Source organism: Balaenoptera borealis (genome assembly GCF_965194805.1).
Source record: "Balaenoptera borealis genome assembly, contig: HAP1_SCAFFOLD_942, whole genome shotgun sequence".
NCBI classification, from domain to species: Eukaryota; Metazoa; Chordata; class Mammalia; order Artiodactyla; family Balaenopteridae; genus Balaenoptera; species Balaenoptera borealis.
In genome coordinates this window covers 208,650-232,244 of record NW_028123264.1, presented here as the reverse complement: position 1 = coordinate 232,244, position 23,595 = coordinate 208,650, and the positions used below count along the sequence as shown (strand labels likewise).

The 23,595-nt window shown below is 38.0% G+C and overlaps 1 long non-coding RNA gene across 13 annotated transcripts in view; it reads right to left on the bottom strand.

The window, feature by feature from the left end:
• LOC309621723 overlaps positions 1-23,595 on the bottom strand; it is a 281,097-nt gene that overhangs the window by 51,828 nt on the left and 205,674 nt on the right. Inside the window, exon 3 of one of the 13 annotated variants that reach the window (XR_014240211.1) lies at positions 15,183-15,294. The exons of 11 other annotated variants lie outside the window; for them this stretch is intronic. This is a non-coding gene — a long non-coding RNA (uncharacterized lncRNA). The remainder of the gene's footprint in view (positions 1-15,182; positions 15,295-23,595) is intronic. One more of the 13 variants, XR_014240212.1, reaches the window with a different exon arrangement.

Below are 23,595 nucleotides of genomic sequence, written 5' to 3'. Positions count from 1 at the left end.
TTTTATACAGAAAAAACCCCAATATATGCTACATGAAAGTATTATCCTTCTTTTTGCTGAGGATTAGACATTGATGATCTATTCAATTACCACTGTGTCTGGAAAAGTGCAATAAAAAGGATCTTTTTGTTGCCTGAGATAGAAAAGTTTAGAATATATAACATGTGATTCTGCTGATTTTAGAGACTGAGTTCCTCTTCAGAATTCTTCTCTCTCAACAATGGAAAGTACTGGTGCATCTTGGATTATTGTGGAGATGGAAAACAAGATCCAGTTTTCCTTTTTGGTCTATAGTCACATCAATACCCCAATTATTAGTATGAAGTCTAATGAACACAGGAGACAGTAGACTAGGTCCTCATTTTCATTGTGATAATTTGATGGAGGGGTCTGGGAATGAGAGCAGTGTCTAAATGAGATCCACCTAAAAGAGAAGGATAGAAGGTAGGTAGGATACTGGGTATGGGGCACATTCCCATGTGACTATTGCCTCCATGGCCTTAAAAAGCACTAACGATTAGAAATAAGGTCAAGCATGTCCACTGATGGCACCACCCAGATCGTCACATCCCTAGAGCTTGTCACGCTACACTATGCACTGTTTCTCTGGTGTAACCAAACATGTCCTTATAGGATTTTTTAAATCAACTTAGAATGTAGGAGTCTTGTGTGTTTTTGCCAGCATTTAGTGTGAAGGAAAATAATAAAGACATAAATTATAGTCATTGATGAAAAGTAATGATGATTCAGTCACACTGTGGGTAGATAATATAGCTGAGATTTTCTGACTGATGCATTCCAAGTGAAATCTGATCTAGTGATTGGTATAGATCTGATGAAGATAGTTTCAGGCATTTTAAAAATCTCAGGTTATAAAAGCAGATGGAGTTAAGGAAGGTCAATTTGTACTCTCTGGAGGCAGAATATTTTGATCAATAATATAGTTAGCCTAACCCATAATGTAAGTTGTATTTTTCTTTTTTTTTTTGGTCAAGGTATCTATAACTGAACAAGTTTCATTCCAGTTGGGATACAAATAAATCAACTGAACTAGTTTCATACCATTGAAAATGAAAATAAATCCATATTACAGTCACAATTAGAATTTCCTAGTTGAATTTAGGTTTGGAGCTCATGTAGTAGTCATCTGTGTCTTTAAGAGTCAGCCCAACAAATACTTATCACATTATTGTGAAAATGAGCAAAAGACATAAAACAGTACTGCTTGTTTTCTTCAAAAGTAGGCTTGACCTAAGTCAGAACCCGCCCTCTTGAGAACTGAATGCAGTGGTAGAGATTGCTTTACTTGAGATTAAGTTGCAGGAGGATGCCACCCCAAAAGACTCAAAATTAGTTATTTCGATATGTAGTTCTGTCTTGCATATGGATGGAAATTTGTTCAAAAAAGTTGTGACAAAACATGTATCTGTTATAGTAATTGTTTTATGCCACAATCTGATTTTTTTTTTCTTTTTCTTTCAAAGAACATTGGGGCCATTTTAGAGAAGTGCACATCTTTGCGAAGTGTCACTGAATGTCTGTGTAGATGCAGATCTGATCTTAGACTACAATATTTAATTCTTTGTAGTTTGATGTGAAAAAGAATTGGGATAGGTCCTCTAACCATACAGTGTGAGGTTATTTAAATATATATATATTCCTCCTCCAATTTCAGCTCTTTTGGGGACTCAGCTGAATGCATTCTTCTTTTTCAGGTTGGCACACGCTGATCTCACTAACAGGAACTGAGAGAATAATGGAAACTTTGAAAATACAAGTGTCATAGAAAGAGACAATTTCTTATAAGATAAAAATTTAAAGAAAACGTGCTGTCAAACTTAAGAGTAGAGGGTTTTATTTTCTTGTAGAGGTTATAGTATGAGGCTCTGTTAAATTGAGGAACTGTTTTCTCTCTCATCTACTACATGCCCAGGATGTTAATCTTAACCTCATCCTTACATTGAATAGAAAATCTGACGAAAATGAAACAGAATACTTAACAACCAAGTCTGAGAGCTGTGAAGAAAATAAGGGAAGGTACTTTAGTTTAAAAAGAATATTAGAATTTGGAGGAGGGGAGAAATGATAAACCATCCAAAGAGGCACAATTTCCCTCCTAATTAAGTGAGAAGTGTTTATAGCCTTTAGAATCTTGAGTCTATTGATGAATTAGGGAATGAACTGATAAAGTTATAGCTGATCCAAAGTTATCTGACTCGTGGGATTTTTGTGTTCAGGAATGTATGAGTTGATTATGTGGAAAAAAGACTCTTATAAGTATTATTAATTTTTATTTGGATTAAGACAGGATAGAATTTGCCTTCTAACTCTATCATATTTTGATCTGAGATTTAGCCTCTCTAAGCTAATATTTACATCTGTATTATAAAGGTCATAATTCCTTTCCCTGTGTCTACTTTAATTAATTTAAGATTGTTTCTAAATATAATCACATTTCTAAATATAATCAATCACTTAGATTATAAAATAAAATTCGTTTTCCCAAAATGAAGGACTGGATATATGATTTAACTGATTTAAGTAAATTGTCACATTTCAATCCTTCTCCTTTAAATATGTAGGGATTCTGTTAATTATTTTTACAGCTTTAGTTGTTAAGCTGTACTTCTTATCCTTTACTTGAAGTGACTTCATTTCATGCTCTTCCAACAGTAGTCCTTATTTATGGTAGTGTTGCTGGCAGAAAATATCATCTTTAAGATCTTGGCTATAGTCCTGGGGTGGGAATAAGGGTAGAGGTGAGGGCGGAGGGAGAGACCAGCTGTTTAGGACACCGGCAAACGTTCCTACTTTATAACCATCAAGAACTTAATAAAAATGTTTATTTCCTTTCCTCTCTGTATTCATTTTTAAACGGTGCAAAAAAATTCCCTCAAATAAGCAAACAAAAGCAGCCATAAAACCAGGTTAGATTCCGCCATAGAACATGGCATTCAAACTGTGGGCATAACAACTTAGTAAGAAACTCATGGCAGATAATTCAACCTTTCATCTGAAGATTGAATACTACAGGCACTGTTTCCAGCACCTGTGGCAGATGGTCAGTGAAGAAGAAACTGTCCCAGTCAGCACATCCCCACATACAAAGTCACAGATGGCGGTGGAAGCGTGGCTTGGTGCAGCAAGGGCTCTGAAAACAGACCTCTGTCCACCTGAGACAGGCCATTAAAGACATGCTTGCCTTGTATGTAAATGAACCAAAATCCAAACGCTGCCTTAGGATAATAACAACACTGAATAACGAAGAGTATACATTCTAAAACTACGTTTTCAGAGTGAGGAGTTATATGCACAGAGTGTATTTAAATCTCTAGTCCAACATATATAAAAATCACCAAGAAGAAGAGAAAAAAAGCAAGGTAATTTCCTCAATTTCATTTCCTTCTCTTTGAATATAGTAGCAAGAAATCATACACATAAAAAGGGAAATCACAAATCTATCATACTGCCCTCCTCCAAACTCCCTTATTATTAATTAGAGCTTACACAGGATGGAATTGTCCTGCAAACATGTTTTATTTGGTTGGCCAACGATTATCAGAATTTGCTACCAACATTTAAAAGTCATGAAATAGCCATCTATGAATCTATTCTGCTTGCTTACTCTAAAAAATAAAGACCATTCCACATTAACCAGCTGTATTGGCTGGCCTTGACCCCAAAGGAGATGTGTGCCTTCTCTAATTTGCCAAGATGCCAGAATTTGCTGTTGACTTACACCTGGGCTGCATCACTTATGCATGTCAGCTGCCCAGTCCCTAGTTCAGTACATCTGAAACACTTGTTCTCAAAATTTAATGTGAATCAGATCACCTGGAGGACTTGCTGAAACAGATTGCTCTATCCCATCCCCGGAGTTTGTTTCAGTAGTGCCTGGGGCTCAAAAATGTACATTTCTAAAAAAGTGTCTAGGTGATGCTAATACTGATGGTCTGGAGATCTCACTTTGAGAACTATGCCTCTGGAACTGAATTTAATCAACTAGTATATACAGTGTGTTCTTAGTCCAATGTCATGTTCTATACGGCATAGGAAAAGAAAAAGCTTCCTCAAGTAACTTTAACTCCATTAATGGGTTCACTGATTTTCTAGGACTGTCATAAAAAAAATACCACAGACAAAGTAGCTTAAAGAACAGAACTTTATTTTTTCACAGTTTTGGAAACTGGAAGTCAAAGATCAAGGAGCTAGCAGGGTTGGGTTCTTTGAGGTCTCTCTCCCTGGCTTGCAGATGGCAACCCTCTGGTCTCTTAACATGGTCTTCTCTGTGTTAGCACCTCCCTGGTGTCTTTCTCATACTCTTCTATTAGGACACCTGTCATATTGGAATTGGGCTCCACCTTAATGGCCTCATTTTAACTTAATTATCTTCTTAAAGACCTCATCTCCTAATATGGTCACTGTATTAGTCAGGGGTTCTCCAGAGAATCAGAGCAATAGGATATATCAATATATAAATTTATAGAAAGAGATTATGAAGGATTGGCTCATGTGATTATGGAGGCTGAGAAATCCCACGATCTGCCATCTACAAGCCTGACCAAGGAAAGCTAGTGGTGTAATTTAGTCAGAGTCTCAAGTCACAAAAACCAGGAACACTGATGTTGAGCGCAGAAGAAAATGGATTTCCCAGCTCATACAGAGAGCAAATTCTCCTTTCCTCTGCCTTTTTGTTCTAGTCAGGCCATCAGTGGATCAGATGATGCCCACATGTATTGGTGAGGGTGATCTTCTTTACTCAGCCTACCAAGTTGAGTGCTAATCTCCTTTGAAAACACACACAGAAAAAATCAGAAATAATGTTTTATCCACTTTCTGGGCATCCCTTACCCCAGTCAAGTTGACATGTAAAGTTGACCACCACAGTTACATTTTGAGGTACCAGGGATTGGGACTTCAACATATGAATTTTGGGAAGACACAATTTAGCCCATAACTATAAGGTAAAACAAATCTCAGGAAGTAGAAACTTAAAACTATAAAAACTGACTTTTTATATAAACATAAAGCTTGCTTAGCCATGTCCTCTGAGGAACTAGAGATTCTATCTCGGTATCTGTCGAGTGTTTGAAAAACATTATCACAAGTTACCCATCAGTGTTGCTGAATCCTGTGGTTAGATTCCCTCCAAGGGAATCCTTTCCCTCTTCTGTCTGGAACCGTTCATACCCACCTGGTATATTAGTGGCTTTTAAATTGGCCCAGCTGCTCTTAATGTAGTAGTCATCCAAAATTCCATTAAGGCAGATAAATATAAAGTACAAATCGGGAGGAGACTTTCAACATGGTGGAGGAGTAAGACATGGAGGTCACCTTCCTCCCCACAAATACATCAGAAATACATCTACATGTGGAACAACTCCTACAGAACACCTACTGAACGCTGGCAGAAGACCTCAGACTTCCCAAGAGGCAAGAAACTCCTTTGCCCTGGGTAGGGCAAAAGGAAAAAGGAAAAACAGAGACAAAAGAATAGGGAAGGGACCTGCACCTCTGGGAGGGAGCTGTGAAGGAGGAAATGTTTCCACACAATAGGAAGCCCGTTCACTGGCAGAGACAGGGGGTGGCGGGGGGAAAGCTTCAGAGCCACAGAGGAGAGCGCAGCAACAGGGGTTCAGAGGGCAAAGCAGAGAGATTCCTGCACAGAGGATCGGTGCCGACCAGCACTCACCAGCTCGAGATGCTTGTCTGCTCACCGGCCGGAGCAGGCGGGGGCTGGGAGCTGAGGCTCGGGCTTCGGAGGTCAGATCCCAGGGAGAGGACTGGGGTTGGCTGCGTGAACACAGCCTGAAGGGGGCTAGTGCACCACAGCTAGCTAGGAGGGAGTCTGGAAAAAAGTCTGGACCTGCCTAAGTGGCAAGAGACCATTGTTTCAGGGTGCGAGGAGAGGGGATTCAGAGCACCACCTAAACGAGCTCCAGAGACGGGCTCGAGCTGTGGCTATCAGCGCGGACCCGAGAGACAGGCGTGAAACACTGCTGCTGCAGCCAACAAGAAGCCTGTGTGCAAGCACAGGTCACTCTCCACACCGCCCCTCCTGGGAGCAGGCGCAGCCTGCCACTGCCAGGGTCCCGTGATCCAGGGACAACTTCCCCGGGAGAACGCACGGCGCGCCTCAGGCTGTTGCAACGTCACGCTGGCCTCTGCCGCCGCAGACTCGCCCCGCATTCCATACCCCTCCCTCCCCTCAGCCTGAATGAGCCAGAGCCCCCTAATCAGCTGCTCCTTTAACCCCGTCCTGTCTGAGCAAAGAACAGACGCCCTCAGGTGACCTACACGCAGAGGCGGGGCCAAATCCAAAGCTGAACCCCAGAAGCTGTGCGAACAAAGAAGAGAAAGGGAAATTTCTCCCAGCATCCTCAGGCGCAGCGGATTACATCTCCAAAATCCACTTGATCTACCCTGAATCTCTGGAATAGCTGAATAGACAATGAATCATACCAATATTGAGGCAGTGGACTTTGGGAGCAACTGTAGACTTGGGGTTTGCTTTCAGCATCAAATTTGTTTCTGGTCTTATGTTTATTTTAGTTTAGTATTCAGACTTTATTATCAATAGTAGATTTGTTTATTGATTTGGTTGTTCTCTTCCTTTCTTTTTTAACATATAGATATATTTTTTTTCTTTTTTCTCTTTTTGTGAGTGTGTATGTGTATGCCTCTTTGTGTGATTTTGTCTGTAAAGCTTTGCTTTTACCATTTGTCCTAGGCTTCTGTCTGTCCATTTTTTCCTGTTTGTTATTTTTCTTATACTATAGTTTTTAGCACTTGTTATCATTGGTGGATTTGTTTTTTGGTTTGCTTGCTCCTTCTTTCTTTCTTTCTTTCTTTCTTTCTTTCTTTTTTATTACTTTTTAATTCTTTTTATTTAAATTTTTTTTTCTTTTTTCTTTTAATAACTTTATTTTACTTTATTTTTTTCTTTTTTCATTCTTTTTTTTCACCCTTTTCTTCAGAGCCATGTGGCTAACAGGGTCTCGGTGCTCCAGCCGGGTGTCAGGCCTGAGCCTCTGAGGAGGGAGAGCCGAGTTCAGGACATTGGTCCACCAGAAACCTCCCAGCTCCATGTAATATCAAATGGCAAAAGCTCTCCCAGAGATCTCTATCTCAACGCTAAGACCGAGCTCCACTAAACGACCAGCAAGCTACAGTGCAGACACCCTATGCCAAACAAATAGCAAGAACAAAACACAAACCCACCCATTAGCAGAAAGACTGCCTAAAATCATAATAAGGTCACAGAAACCCCAAAACACACCACCAGACGCGGTCCTGCCCACCAGAAAGACAAGATCCAGCCTCATCCACCAGAAAACAGGCACCAGTCCCCTCCACCAGGAGGCCTACGCAACCCACTGAACCAATCTCACCCACTAGGGGCAGACACCAAAAACAATGGGAACTATGAACCTGCAGCTGAGAAAAGGTGACCCCAAAGACAGTAAGTTAAGAAAATGAGAAGACAAAGAAACATACAGCAGATGAAGGAGCAAGCTAAAAACCCACCAGACCAAACAAATGAAGAGGAAATAGGCAGTCTACCTGAAAGAGAATTCAGAGTAATGATAGTAAAGAGGATCCAAAATCTTGGAAATAGAATGGAGAAAATACAAGAAACGTTTAACATAGACCTAGAAGAACTAAAGAGCAAACAACCAATGATGAACAACACAATAAATGAAATTAAAAATTCTCTATAAGGAATCAATAGCAGAATAACAGAGGCAGAAGAATGGATAAGTGACCTGGAAGATAACATAGTGGAAATAACTACCACAGAGCAGAATAAAGAAGAAAGAATGAAAAGAATTGAGGACAATATCAGCGACCTCTGGGAAAACATTAAATGCACCAACATTCAAATTATAGGGGTCCCAGAATAAGAAGAAAAAAAGAAAGGGACTGAGAAAATATTTGAAGAGATTATAGATGAAAACTTCCCTAATATGGGAAAGAAAATAGTCAATCAAGTTCAGGAAGTGCAGACAGTCCCATACAGGAAAAATCCAAGGAGAAACTCATGAAGACACATATTAATCAAACTATCAAAAATTAAATACAAAGAAAAAATATTAAAAGCCACAAGGGAAAAACAACAAATAACATACAAAGGAATCTCCATAAGGTTAACAGCTGATCTTTCAGCAGAAACTCTGCAAGCCAGGAGGGGGTGGCAGGACATATTTAAAGTGATGAAAGGGAAAAACCTACAACCAAGATTACTCTACCCAGCAAGGATCACATTCAGATTTGATGGGAAATTAAAACCTTTACAGACAACCACAAGCTACGAGAATTTAGCACCACCAAACCACCTTTACAACAAATGCTAAGGGAACTTCTCTAGGCAGGAAACACAAGACAAGGAAAAGACCTATAATAACAAACCCCAAACAATTAAGAAAAAGGTAATAGGAACAAACATATCGATAACTACCTTAAATGTAAATGGATTAAATACTCCAACAAAAGACATAGACTGGCTGAATGGATAGAAAAACAGGAACCATACATATGCTGTCTACAAGAGACCCATTTCAGACCTAGGGACACATACAGACTGAAAGTAAGGGGATGGAAAAAGATATTCCATGCAAATGGAAATCAAAGAAAGCTGGAGTAGCAATTCTCATATCAGACAAAATAGACTTTAAAATAAAGACTATTACATGAGACCAAGAAGGTCATTACATAAAGATCAAGGGATCAATCCAAGAAGAAGATATAACAATTGTAAATATTTATGCACCCAACATAGGAGCACCTCAATACATAAGACAAACGCTAACAGCCATAAAAGGGGAAATCGTCAATAACACAATCATATTAGGGGACTTTAATACCCCACTTTCACCAATGAACAGATCATCGAAAATGAAAATAAATAAGGAAACACAAGCTGTAAATGACACATTAGCGAAGATGGACTTAATTGATATTTATAGGACGTTCCATCCAGAAACACCGAATACACTTTTTTTTCAAGTGCTCATGGAAGATTCTCCAGGATAGATCATATCTTGGGTCACAAATCAAGCCTTGGTAAATTAACGAAAATTGAAACTGTATCAAGTATCTTTTCTCACCACAATGCTATGAGACTAGATATCATTTACAGGAAAAATCTGTAAAAAATACAAACACATGGAGGCTAAACAATACACTACTAAATAACCAAGAGATCACTGAAGAAATCAAAGAGGAAATCAAAAAATACCTAGAAACAAATGACAATGAAAACACGATGACCCAAAACCTATGGGATGCAGCAAAAGCATTTCTAAGAGGGAAGTTTATAGCAATACAATCCTACCTTAAGAAACAAGAAACATCTCAAGTAAACAACCTAACCTTACACCTAAAGCAATTAGAGAAAGAAGAACAAAAAAACCCCAAAGTTAGTAGAAGGAAAGACATCATAACGATCAGATCAGAAATAAATGAAGAAGAAATGAAGGAAACAATAGCAAAGATTAATAAAACTCAAAGCTTGTTCTTTGAGAAGGTAAACAAATTGATAAACCATTAGCCAGACTCATCAAGAAAAAAACAGGGAAGACTCAAATCAATAGAATTAGAAACGAAAAAGGAGAAGTAACAACTGACACTGCAGAAATACAAAGGATCATGAGAGATTACTACAAGCAACTCTATGCAAATAAAACGGACAACCTGGAAGAAGTGGACACATTCTTAGAAAAGCACAACCTGCCAAGACTGAAGCAGGAAGAAATAGAAAATATAAACAGACCAATCACAAGCACTGAAATTGAGACTGTGATTAAAAATCTTCAAACAAACAGAAGCCCAGGACCAGATGGCTTCACAGATGAATTCTATCAAACATTTAGAGAAGACTTAACACCTATCCTTCTCAAACTCTTCCAAAACATAGCAGAGAGAGGAACACTCTCAAACTCATAATACAAGGCCACCATCACCCTGATACCAAAACCAGACAAAGATATCACAAAGAAAGAAAACTACAGGCCAATATCACTGATGAACATAGATGCAAAAATCCTCAACAAAATACTAGCAAACAGAATCCAACAGCACATTAAAAGGATCATACACCATGATCAAGTGGGGTTTATCTCAGGAATGCAAGGATTCTTCAATATACGCAAATCAATCAATGTGTTAAACCATATTAACAAATTGAAGGAGAAAAAGCCTATGATCATTTCAATAGATGCAGAAAAATCTTTTGACAAAATTCAACACCCATTTATGATGAAAGCCCTGCAGAAAGTAGGCATAGAGGGAACTTACCTCAACATAATAAAGGCCATATATGACAAACCCACAACCAACATCATTCTCAATGGTGAAAAATTGAAATCATTTCCTCTAAGATCAGGAACAAGACAAGGTTGCCCACTCTATTCAACATAGTTTTGGAAGTTTTAGCCACAGCAATCAGAGAAGAAAAATAAATAAAAGGAATCCAAATTGGAAAAGAAGAAGTAAAGCTGTCACTGTTTGCAGATGACATGATACTATACATAGTGAATCCTAAAGATGTTACCAGAAAACTACTAAACCTAATCAATGAATTTGGTAAAGTAGCAGGATACAATATTAATGCACAGAAATCTCTTGCATTCCTACACACTAATGATGAAAAATGTGAAAGAGAAATTAAGGAAGCACTCCCATTTACCTTTGCAACAAAAAGAATAAAATACCCAGGAATAAACCTACCTAAGGAGACAAAAGACCTGTATGCAGAAAAGTATAAGACACTGATGAAAGAAGTTAAAGATGATACAGACAGATGGAGAGATATACCATGTTCTTGGATTGGAAGAATCAACATTGTGACAATGACTATACTACCCAAAGCAATCTACAGATTCAACGCAATCTCTATCAAACTACCGATGGCATTTTTCACAGAACTAGAACAAAAAATTTCAAAATTTGTATGGAAAAACAAAAGACCCCTAATAGCCAAAGCAACCTTGAGAAATAAAAACGGAGCTGGAGGAATCAGGCTCCCTGATTTCAGACTATACTACAAAGCTACAGTAAACAAGACAGTATGGTACTGGCACAAAAACAGAAATATAGATCAATGGAACAGGATAGAAAACCCAGAGATAAACCCATACACATGTGGTCACCTTATTTTTGATAAAGGGGGCAAGAATATAAAATTGAGAAAAGACAGCCTCTTCAGTAAGTGGTGCTGGGAAAACTGGACAGCTACATGTAAAAGAATGAAATTAGAACACTCCCTAATACCACACACAAAAAGACACTCAAAATGGATTAAAGACCTAAATGTAAGGCCAGACACGATTAAACTCTAAGAGGGAAACATATGCAGAACACACGATGACATAAATCACAGCAAGATCCTTTTTGACCCACCTCCTAGAGAAATGGAAAAAAACAAAAAAACAAAACAACAAATTGGACCTAATGATACTTAAAAGCTTTTGCACAGCAAAGGAAACCATAAACAAGATGAAAAGAAAACCCTCAGAATGGGAGAAAGTATTTGCCAATGAAGCAACTGACTAAAGCTTTAATCTCCAAAATATACAACAGCTCATGCAGCTCAATATCCAAAAAACAAAAAACCCAATCCAAAAAAGGGCAGAAGACCTAAATAGATATTTCTCCAAAGAAGATATACAGATTGCCAACAAACACATGAAAGAATGCTCAACTTCACTAATCATTAGCGAAATGCAAATCAAAACTACAATGAGGTATCACCCCACACCAGTCAGAATGGCCATCATCAAAAAATGTACAAACAATAAATGTTACAGAAGGTGTAGAGAAAAGGGAACCCCCTTGCACTGTTGATGGGAATGTAAATTGATACAGCCACTACAGAGAACAGTATGGAGGTTCTTTAAAAAACTAAAAATAGAACTACCATATGACACAGCAATTCCTCTGTGGGCCATATACCCTGAGAAAACCATAATTCAAAAAGTGTCATGTACCACAATGTTCATCGTAGCTCTATTTACAATAGCCAGGACATGGAAGTAACCTAAGTGTCCTCTGACAGATGAATGGATAAAGAAGATATGGCACATATACACAATGGAATATTACTCAGCCATAAAAAGAAACGAAATTGAGTTATTTGTAGTGAGGTGGATGAACCTAGAGTCTGTCATACAGAGTGAAGTAAGTCAGAAAAAGAAAAACAAATACCGTATGCTAACACATTTATATGGAATCTAAAAAAAAAAAAAAAAAAAAAAAAAAGGTTCTGAAGACCCTAGGGGCAGGACAGGCATAAAGATGCAGACGTAGAGAATGGACTTGAGGACACTTGGAGGGGGAAGGGTAGCTGGGATGAACTGAGTGAGTGGCATGGACATATATACACTACCAAATGTAAAATAGATAGCTAGTGGGAAGCAGCTGCATCACACAGGGTGATCAGCTCAGTGCTTTGTGACCACTTAGAAGGGTGGGATAGGGAGAGTGGGAGGGAGACACAAGCAGGAGGAGATATGGGGATATATATATATGTATAGCTGATTCACTGTTATAAATCAGAAATTAACACACCATTGTAAAGCAATTATACTCCAATAAAGATGTTAAAGAATAAATAAATAAAGTACAAATCAGGATAAAGTCTACCATCCATATGTCTCTAAATAGGGAAGAGAAAATACATTTACAGTACATATATGTATTTATTGAAAAAAATTTGCATCTAAGTTGGCCCATGCACTTCAATCCTGTGTTGTTCATGGGTCAACAGTATTTCAAAAACTATTCTGAAATTGCTAGAGATGTTTATAATTTTATTGGAGACTGGGATTTATATTTTGTTATGAACTTCTTATATAATGCTTATAAAAGGATAGAAACACATGGAAAGTAATATTATTAAAATTGCATAAGAAATCTGAAAAAAAATGGAAAAGCAAACATATATTGTTTTAGGGTTCCATTAAATATAAATTATATCCTTTAAAAAAAAGCCCAGATAGAAACACAAAAATGTTAACAGTGGTTGTCTTCTGCTAGAGGAAATATTCATATTGTTTTGCATTTCTAAAATTCCTATAATTATCATGGGAAAATAAATGTGACAAAGTCATAAGTTATAGATCTTTTCTTCTCCCCTAGTTTTTGTTTTGTATTCCAATTAATAGGCTCCTGGAAATGCAGATCTACTAGTGATATACGTTACTAAGACACCAGGAGGTTTTTTTTTGTTGTTGCTTGTTTTCTGTTTTCTTTTATGGATAACAGTAACAAGCTATTGATGAAGAATGGCATGCCTTTAGTTTCTGTGAGATACTCCAAGCTCTGCATTTGGAATACCTTTTTGTTTAATTTTCAGTGTGTGCCACTTTTATTTCTTCACCTAAACTTTATGCTACTTGAAGGCTCAGAGGAATGGAGGTTACGAATTTGCTTCAAACCAAACAGTATTAGTAAGTGGGAAATGCCAGGACTCTCCCCAGTTCTCCCCAGTCATATCATCTCCTTTTTTGTTCCCCACATTTATTATTATTTTTTTTATTGTGTAGTCTCTGTGGTATTTGCCTTAGGACTAGGTCCCTAATTCACAGACACACATGCTTTATCCATGCTTAACAATTTGTGAAGAAGGTTTGGACCTCTAAAGAAATCACAGTATCTACCTCAGCTCTCCCTTGGGGGCTGGAAACAATTTTATTGATGTCGCTATTATTTTTCTGTGTATGTATTGGAAAATAAAGTGATGCATCTCTTCTGGTCATTTGAGATTGTAAATATTCCTTTAAGAGAAGTTATTTCCAAACTGCATATGTGACAGGAAAATACTGGCTTCTAACTGAACCCCAGCCTAATACATGGGTGCAACTTTATATTCCAGTCAAGTAAAAATCTAGGGAAGTATGTGCCAAAATGCCAAATCGAATCATTTGGTTAATAAATACTATATAATCTTTCAAAAGTAAATTGTTACAAATTAGAGATCTTGAGGGTGATCTAAATAAGAAAGCAAAATTTGAAGGATTTGTAAGGTCAGGATGGATATGGGTGACTGAAAAATTTATTCCCCATGGAAACCAATTCTGCAAATATTCATCAGGTATTAGAATTGGTGCTTTTATATATATTCTCTTCTAACAACTCTGCAAAGTGGCTATTATTATTCCATCTCGTGGAAAGAAACTAAATTTCAGTGGGGTTAAGTGGCTGTCTCCATTCACATAGGTATTAAGTTTTAGATCTGAATTCAAATACCTTTCTGACACAAAAAATATGACATGAGAATTGAGGCTTAGTATTCAAAACATCTGCGCCTGTGACTAAAGTAGTAGTATATAGCTATGAGATATATTAAATTCCTAAATGATGGCAGTAGCAATGGAGAAGAAGATAAAAGTATATTAAATGTGACACCCAATGACGTGACACTTAACCACACACCAAACTTTTTTTTCCCACAGAACTCTGAGTTTCAGCCTAGAGCACCATCTATTTGTTTAATCCAAATAGAAAATTAATCACACAAACGAGAATATTCTAAGTCTTTCTTAATTCTTCTCATTGATAACTCTTCCTCATGCATTCCACCAGCAAGTCTTTAATACTGTATTTCCAAAATATAGGCTTCCCACATTATATGAGTCAAAAGCATCCTTGACAAAGAGTTGAATAGTTGAATTTTGGATTGTGAGGGCTTATATTCTGTTTAATCATTTTTAAAAGGGAAATAATGATGCAGGGCCAACTTATCCCAAGACCCCAACTGATTTTGCCAGCAAAACACCTGAAAATATCCATATAACGATTATTCTATGATAAATATTGAACACATTTCCTTTCTTTTGTACACAGGGAAACATTGCATTCATGATAGATTGGGATCAGTCCACTCCCATGCTTAGATTTTTAGGTTTAAGCTGTATTTTATCCTGTCAAACTTTCTCCTAATGTGTGAGCCTTTCTGTGGCTTTTAGTCTTGTTTTCTTCGCTGACTTTTGAAAGTGCCTAAAAGATTGTTTTACATTTTATTAATGAACAACGTATTTGAAGAATCAAGCACAAGACTAATTTCGATGGGTGGGACAGCGGCACTCTGTGTGTAGGGCATCTCCATACTACCCCCAAAGACGTTCGCAGTCCGACGCTTTGATGATCCTAGACTGGGTGGCACAACGAGAGAAATTTCTTACAGTTCTGAAGGCTGCTGAGATCAGGGTGCTGGCATGCTCGGTTTCTGGGGAGAGCCCTCTTCCTGGCTTCGAGGTGGCCACCTTCTCACTGTATCCTCACGTGACATTTCTTCTGTGTACAAGGGGAGACAGAGCAAGCCCTGGTTTCTCTTCTTCTTCTTATAAGGACTCCAGTGCCTTTAGATTAGGGATCCACCCTCATAACGTCAATTAACCTTAATACCTCCACAAAGGCCCCAGCTCCAAATACAGTCACCTGGAGGTTAAGGATTCAACATATAAACTTTGAGAGACACAAACATTTTGTCTATAACTTTTTGCCCCTGGCTCAGCAAAACTCGTGTCCTTCTCAGATATAAAATACATTCATTCTATCCCAACAGACCCAAAAGTCTATCTCATTTCAGCAACAACTTTAAAGTTTAAACTCTGAAGTCTCATCTAAATGCCATCTAAATCAGACATGGGAGAGGGTCGAGGTCTGACTCATCCAGAGTCTAAATTCCTGTATAGCTGCGAAACTCTGAACCCAGAAAAGTAAGATGCTTCTATAATACAATGGGGGCACGGGAATAGGAGAGATCTACCCATTTCAAATGGAAGAACTTAGAAAGAAAAAAAGGGTGACATGTCCCCCAAAACTCCAAAAATGAGTAAGGCAAATTCCACTGGATCTTAAGGTTGGGGAATGGTCCTCTTTTGTCTGATGATCTGCCCTCCAGGCAAACCGACTGGGGCGGCAGCCTTACCCTCCCAGCTCAGCCTGGTGGCCCTGCCCCTTCAGCTCTCTGCAAGGGTTTTGCTCATGATGCTGCCTGATTTGCTTCTGTAGCCCCAGGAAACAAATACAATGGCAAATTGATGTATCAAAGGAATTCAATGGGGAATGAAGGTCATTTCAACAAATGGTGCTAGAACAACTGGATATATTTATATATATATGTATATTTATATATATTCATATTTATATATTTACATATAAAATTATCATGCTTACCTCACACAATAAATAAAATGATTGAAGTGGTAAAGTTAAAGGTAAAGGTAAAGTTACAAAGACTCCAGAAGAAGTAACAGGGTGTAATCTTTGTTACTTTGATGTAAGCAAAGCTTTCTTAGGTAAGGATATAAAAAACACACACTATAAAAGGATAAATTTAACTTCACTTCCATGAAATTTAAAACTTCTGCTTTTTTTTGTGTTATTTTATTTTATTTTTTATTGGAGTATAGTTGCTTTACAATGTTGTGTTAGTTTCTGCTGTACGATGAAGTTAATCAGCTATATGTATACATATATCCCCTCCCTCTTGGACCTCCCTCCCCCCCATCCCACCCATCTAGGTCATCACAGAGCTCGGAGCTGAGCTCCCTGTGCTATACAGCAGGTTCCACTAGCTGTCTATTTTACACATGGTAGTGTATTTATGTCAAAACTAATCTCCCAGTTCATCCCACCCTCCCCTTCCCCTACCCTGTGTCCACACATCCATTCTCTACATCTGCATTTCTATTCTTGCCCTGAAAATAGGTTCATCTGTACCATTTTTCTAGATTCCACATACATGTGTTAATATATGATATTTGTTTTTCTCTTTCTGACTTTTTTCACTCTGTATGACAGACTCTAGGTTCATCCACATCTCTACAAATGACCCAATTTCATTTCTTTTTATGGCTGAGTAATATTCCATTGTATATATGTACCACATCTTTTCTTTTTTTTAAACATCTGTATTGGAGTATAATTGCTGTACAATGGTGTGTTAGTTTCTGCTTTATAACAAAGTGAATCAGTTATACATATACATATGTTCCCATATCTCTTCCCTCTTGCATCTCCCACCCTCCCACCCTCCCTATCCCACCCCTCTAGGTGGTCACAAGGCACCGAGCTGATCTCCCTGTGCTATGCGGCTGCTTCCCACTAGCTATCTATTTTACGTTTGGTAGTGTATATATGTCCATGCCACTCTCTCACTTTGTCACAGCTTCCCCTTCCCCTTCCCTGTATCCTCAAGTCCATTCTCTAGTAGGTCTGTGTTTTTATTCCTGTCTTGTCCCTAGGTTCTTCATGACCATTTTTTTTTTTTTCGATTCCATATATATGTGTTAGCATACGGTATTTGTTTTTCTCTTTCTGACTTACTTCATTCTGTATGACAGACTCTAGGTCCATCCACCTCACTACAAATAACTCAATTTCATTTCTTTTTATGGCTGAGTAATATTCCATTGTACATATGTGCCACATCTTCTTTATCCATTCATCTGTTGATGGACACTTAGGTTGCTTCCATGTCCTGGCTATTGTAAATAGAGCTGCAATGAACATTTTGGTACATGACTCTTTTTGAATTATGGTTTTCTCAGCATATAAGTCCCGTAGTGGGATTGCTGGGTCATATGGTAGTTCTATTTTGGGTTTTTTAAGGAACCTCCATACTGTTCTCCATAGTGGCTGTATCAGTTTACAAACCCACCAACAGTGCAAGAGGGTTCCCTTTTCTCCACACCCTCTCCAGCATTTATTTTTTGTAGATTTTTTGATGATGGCCATTCTGACTAGTGTGAGGTGATACCTCATTGTAGTTTTGATTTGCATTTCTCTAATAATTAGTGATGTTGAGCATCTTTTCCTGTGTCTCTTGGCCATCTGTATGTCTTCTTTGGTGAAATGTCTAGTTAGATCTTCTGCCCATTTTTTGGTTGGGTTGTTTGTTTTTTTGATATTGAGCTGCATGAGCTGTTGTATATTTTGGAGATTAATCCTTTGCCCATTGCTGCATTTGCAAATATTTTTTTCCCATTCTGAGGGTTGTCTTTTCGTCTTCTGCTTTTTGAAGGACACAATTTAGAAAAATGATAAATGACAAAGCAAGATGCCAAATTTGGATAATATTTAAAATCTACATGCCCTACAAAGGATTTGTAACCAGAATACATTAAAACAGACACACAACTCATAACTCAGTAAGAAGGCAAACAGCACAATTAAAACCTCATGAACTTCCAGCTACTGTCTAGAATATAAAAATCTGAAAAGAATGTAGATTCCACACTACCAAAAACTAAAAAGTGTGAGAGCCACCTGTCTACACTGGCAGGATCATCCTGGGGCACTGAAATGGGAGAGGAGACCCCATCACTTGAAGCTGAAGGGGAAACAGCATCGGCGCCTGGGCCTGTGGTCCGAGTGGCAGTCCTGCTGACCCCTGAATCAACGTTAGGGTTGGGACTTCAACATATAAACTTGGGGGGAATACAAACATTCAGTCCACACCTGCAAATTCAAATTCAGTCTAGTCCTTTCTCAACAGCTATTGTGAATTTGAACTACCATTGTTTCAGATTTGTTACAGGGAATATTCAGAGCATCAGAGTTCAGACAGCCAGGAATACCAATATAGCTACAGTGTATGCACTTCTCTCCATGTCCCTCTATCATATGGATGAACGCATCATCCTCCGAACCGGTCTCTGCAATACTTCAACTTATCAATGACTTCCCATTTAATTAAAGAAGATATTGTGAGTCCTTACATGTAACATCCTTAACAGGATCGAGCTTCCCCTGCTTGTTTCTGCAGCCCCACTTTCTGCTTGGCCGCGCTGCCCTTCTTCTATTTGATTTACTCCTTCAGTCACAAACTGATTCCGTAACTTTGTCTTTGCATGTTCTTTTCCCTTCACCAGAAGCACCATTTCCTTTACTGTACGTGGCTGACTCTCTCTGTATTCAGTTCTCAGAACGCTTATCCCTGCCCGCATATCAAGATTAGCACCCTCCCACCTACTCACGCACATACCTGTATTCCCCACTCCTTCACCCCCCTTCTTTTTGTATCTGTGATTTTGTGCAATTACTTTTTTCTTCTACTTTAAAGTGAAGATACCTACAACACCTGTTTTATTAACTGCTTTATTTCCAGTGCTTATTACAGAAAAGCGGACACATAATACTTATTCAATAAATATTTAATAAATAAAGAAGGAATGAATGGATTAAATATTTAGCAGGTAGGTTGTAGAGCACTTGGTTGTTAATTTTATGTAGTGGTGAAACGAAAACAGCTTAGCATAAAAAAGATTAGGATCCAAATGAATGTGTCCATCAGTATGGTTGATGAAGATATTTAACAGGCTAAAATTTAAGATGACTGCTGGGAATTTTTAGGAGATGAGTTTGGATAGCACAGTGTATGCTCTGACAGCTGGGTTTGCTCTTTTTTGTAATGCAAGTGCCTGATCTAAGTTTTGATTGCAGAGACATCCACTTCAAAGATGGGTTGTCTGAATAAACACCTTGCAGCCACATTAGCAGATGAAGAGCCAGGCCAGCCCTTTCAAGCTCCTTTGTTTTAGAGATCTTGGTTGATTTTTATAACTGACTACTTGGAACACTTGTTTTTTCTCTTCCCTCTTTAAATACCCATGCTTGTGTTTGAAGTTCACCAAGAAAAATGAGCCCAAGAAACTGTAGGCCACCACCCTCACCTCCAACAGAAGCAGAACCCCACAGCCTACTCTCTCTCTCTGTCTCTCCCTGTGACCTCACTGTGTGGTCCAGATGTGTCATGTAATTTCCAGGACTTGTAAGTCATAAACTTTTTTCTTTCAGAGTTTCCTGATGGTTATTGCAAAGGGCATCTTGCAATCATAATAAGAACCACAAGGGCCAATCCGGCCGTAACACTGGTTATGTTTAAGTTGAGACTGGCACAAAACAAATAGGTAAAGCAGAGCAGGAGGATTTTAAAACATGCCTGAGAGGATTAACCAGCATTATCAGCCTTTAAAAAATAATACCTACTAATTATGTGTACTTATTATTATTATCAGGTATTGAGTTAATATATTATGCCATTTTTACAATGATAGTCCTATGTTTGGTTTTATATTTCTTGTATAGACAAAAAAGTTGACATTCATAGAGGCAAAGTGACTTTCCCCAGGTCCTAGATCTGGAAAAGGTACAGTTTCCTGAATCTTGGGTCCAAATTTTATACACTTTAGCTCTAAACTATAATTGGCAGGAGTGAGGACTTGAAAAATGAAATAAGATTAGACTGGAAGCATTATTTTGAAATATTAATAAAGTAGCAATAACAGTTCAGAATGTAAAAAGTATTGTCAAATTATCTCATTGGCTCCTCAGACCAGTCCTATTAGAGAAATGGGAATAGTGACTAGGAAAAAGAGCTAATCAGGATTCTGACTTTTTTATTACAATTCTCCCACCTACTACCACTGATGGTTCCAAAGGATGATATATTTTAAATAAAATTGAGCTTTATTGGGATTTGGAGCTTTGCCATTCCCTGTTTACCTGAAATGTACTAAAATAAAAATGTGAGTATTCAATTGATGGGAAGAGTGGTGCCAGAGTCTTACCTCAGAGCACATCAAAATCACCATGGGAACAAAAAAATAATGAGATCTGTGATCCCTACCCTAAGCAATTCTGTAAAACATTTTGAGGTATAGTAAAACTCAAAATATATTAATAATAAATAAATATGAGGTTTCTGTTTCAACCAATCTGCAGAGCTAATGACAGATTTGTGACAAGCTTATTTGGCTTATTCCGTGATCCTTTTTTCAGCTCCATATCCTACTTAACATTTGGCATTCTATTGCAGAAAAAAAAAAAAGGATCATAGAAATGACCCGTGGAGCATTTATTTCTGTCTACATTTATATGTAGACGGTCCCTGACTTATGATGGTTCGACTTAAGATTTTTTTTTTTAAAGCGATCTGTCTCTGTTTCTTCCCAAGAGTTACAACTTTTTTTTTTTTAATTAATAACTACTTTATTTATTTATTTATTTTTTAAACTGTGTTGGGTCTTTGTTTCGTGCGAGGGCTTTCTCTAGTTGCGGCAAGCGGGGGCCACTCTTCATCGTGGTGCGGGGGCCACTCTTCATCGCAGTGCGCGGGCCTCTCACTATCGCGGCCCCTCCCGTTGCGGGGCACAGGCTCCAGACGCGCAGGCTCAGTAATTGTGGCTCACGGGCCCAGTTGCTCCTTGGCATGTGGGATCGTCCCAGACCAGGGCTCAAACCCGTGTCCCCTGCATTAGCAGGCAGATTCTCAACCACTGCGCCACCAGGGAAGCCCCGACTTAAGATTTTTCAACTTTACAATGGTGTGAAAGCAACACACATTCAGTAGAAACTGTACTTCAAATTTCGAATTTTGATCTTTTCCTGGGCTACTGATATGTGGTAAACAAGGCCCTTTCACGATGCTGGGCAATGGTAGTAAGCCACACCTCCCAGTCGGCCTCACCATCCCGAGGGCAAACAACTAATACACTTGATACATTTACAGCCATTCTGTACCGATACACCCATTCTGTTTTTCACTATCCAGTTTAAGCATTCAATAAATTACATGGGATGTTCGGCACTTTATTATATATAAAGTAGGCTTTGTGTCAGAAGATTTTGCCTAACTGTAGGCTAATGTATGTGTTCTGAGTGTGAGTTTGTCTAGGATAAGCTATGTTTGGTAGGTTAGGTGTATTAAATGCATTTTGACTTACCAATATTTTCAACTTACGATGGGTTTATCAGGATGTAACCCCATTGTAAGTCAAACAAGATCTATATATAATCCCTTTCTTTCTCATATTAGAAATGATGCCCCCAATTATGATGCCTGATTTTGTCTTTGTTGTCTATTTCACCCTTGAATTATATAATTTTGAATGTCATGGCAATAGTAAGTAGACAAGATATTGATATTCTTTTTTATTAATAGATATATGAGAATAGTAAAGATTAAAATTTTATGTATTAATTCAGAAACTATTTGTTGAACACTGCAGTACATACTGGGAATACAAGGTCAAATAATATGTGATCCATATCATTAAGAGTCAAATTTTATTAAAATAAAATTCCATTTAAGTGTAGCAGGTTATATCAAAGTACTAACAGTATTCAGTGCAGGTGCTATTGGAGGAAAATTGCAGGATAGAATTCATATCTAAGAACTGAATTGGTAGGGACTTCCCTGGTGGTCCAGTGATTAAGACTCCGTGCTCCCAATGCAGGGGGCATGGGTTTGATCCCTGGTCAGGGAACTAAGATCCTTCATGCCGCATGGCGCAACCAAAAAAAAAAAAAAAGAACTGAATTGGTAGAATTGGTAGGATTAGAAATGGTATCTGAGGCAGAGAAATCATGGGCTTTGACATCAAAGTCATACAGCTAGTTATTGGTACAATAAAAATTAGTAGTCACTTCTTATGAATTTAAATCCAAGATTTCTTATGTATTAATTTTTATGGACTTAGAAGTTTGTTACAGTGGTTTACATGATAAAGCCGGAGAAAAGTAGTTTAAGTGGCAAAGGAGAAAGAAATCCTCAAAGAACATTCTACAGATAAAAGAGACAAGGCTTTGTGACCTATGGAGAGGGAACAGAAAAAAATGAATCTGAAGAATCAAGCCTGATTAATGAAAAAAATCTCTTTTTACACCTGAACTTGAGTGGGAGATTGGCTATTAGGGAGAAATTGTTTCTTGCCTTCAAAATGCCATCATTTAAGTAATCCATCTGTATGTTCAAAGTAGATTGCAAAAAATCAACTGAAAAATTCATTTGTGTTTTAATCATTAACTCAATCTATTGTTGCTACTAACAAGGCACCAATAAAAACATTGTTTCTCCACCCAGGTTTTGAACTAATTGACAGACAAAAGAAGGAGGTTTAGATGAAGATCAAAATATCTAACAGTAAATAAACAGTGCCTAATTAGAGAATGCAAGCCTAAAATCACTTCCTGACCCCGAACCCTAGGATTAGACAGACTCACCCACCCAATGGCAGGATGGCACCTTCTTCCAAAGAGGAAAAAGATAAAGCTCAATTGATATCTGTAGTTACTTTTTCCCAAAATGTATCAATTAGATAAGTCACTGCCCTCTCTCAGGGGCAGAGAGAGCCTAGGGGCATAATCAGAGAAAATTCTCTATAAACCAGACTATGTCCAATATTTCTGTGATATCTCTGACTTTTTATCACTTTTGTCTACAAAAAATAGAAAATGTGTTAATCATTAAGTTGTTGATCATCCCACTGAATAAAAGTTCTGGAGGAAGGTGGTTACAGAGTATTTAAGTCCATAGCTTAAAAATAGCAAAATCTACATTCCTTTGATTCTCTTGGGTTGACTCTCTTAAGTTAACATGGTTCCAATAGAGCTGCCCCTGTTCCAAGTCTTCTTTTGACAGCATCCATTACCCCAAAGCAAGTAAGTGGTATTTTAGGTTTCTCCACTTTTACTTAAATATGTTAGTATAATCTTTCCCAGAAGTCTCATGTCAGATGTCTTCTGATGTCTTATTTGGTCATCCTCCCAACCCTAAGCTAATAACAAATAAAGCAGAGTGGAATTAAA